This window comes from Nomia melanderi, unplaced genomic scaffold, assembly GCF_051020985.1.
Source record: "Nomia melanderi isolate GNS246 unplaced genomic scaffold, iyNomMela1 scaffold0014, whole genome shotgun sequence".
In the NCBI taxonomy this organism is placed as follows: Eukaryota; Metazoa; Arthropoda; class Insecta; order Hymenoptera; family Halictidae; genus Nomia; species Nomia melanderi.
Window position 1 is genome coordinate 12,676,671 of NW_027475130.1, and position 955 is coordinate 12,677,625.

Sequence of the window (955 nt, forward strand, 5' to 3'; positions counted from 1 at the left end):
TTCATGCGCCAGGGCCTCCTACAGACAATGCACTTTGATTTATTGCGCTATCTGTAATAGCACCCGAGATATCACCAGATATATATTGGATTTTTCACTGACCCTGAGTGTCCGGCCCCACGAGACGGTCGTTTTCTCGGCCCCTGGTGGTCCGAGGTCGTTCCCGCTGCACACATTCATGCGCCAGGGCCTCCTGCAGATAATTCACGTTGGTTTATTGCGCTATCTCTGATAGCACCCGAGATATCACCAGATATATATTGGATTTTACCCTGACCCTGAGTGTCCGGCCCCATGAGACTGTGCTTTTCTCGGCCCCTGGTGGTCCGAGGTCGTTCCCGCTGCACAGATTCATGCGCCAGGACCTCCTACAGACAATGCACTTTGATTTATTGCGCTATCTGTAATAGCACCCGACATATCACCAGATATATATTGGATTTTACCCTGACCCTGAGTGTCCGGCCCCATGAGACGGTCGTTGTCTCGGCCCCTGGCGGTCCGAGGACGTCCACGCTGCACAGATTCATGCGCCAGGGCCTCCTACAGACAATGCACTTTGATTTATTGCGTTATCTGTAATAGCACCCGAGATATCACCACATATATATTGGATTTTTCCCTGACCCAGAGTGTCCGGCCCCATCGAGACGGTGGTTTTCTCGGACCCTGGTGGTCCGAGGTCGTTCCCGCTGCACAGATTCATGCGCCAGGGCCTCCTACAGACAATGCAATTTGATTTATTTCGCTATCTGTAATAGGACCCGAGATATCACCAGATATATATTGGATTTTCCCCAGACCCTGAGTGTCCGGCCGCATGAGACTGTAGTTTTCTCGGCCCCTGGTGGTCCGAGGTCGTTCCCGCTGCACAGATTCATGCGCCAGGGCCTCCTACAGACAATGCACTTTGATTTATTGCGCTATCTCTAATAGCACCCGAGTTATCACCAGA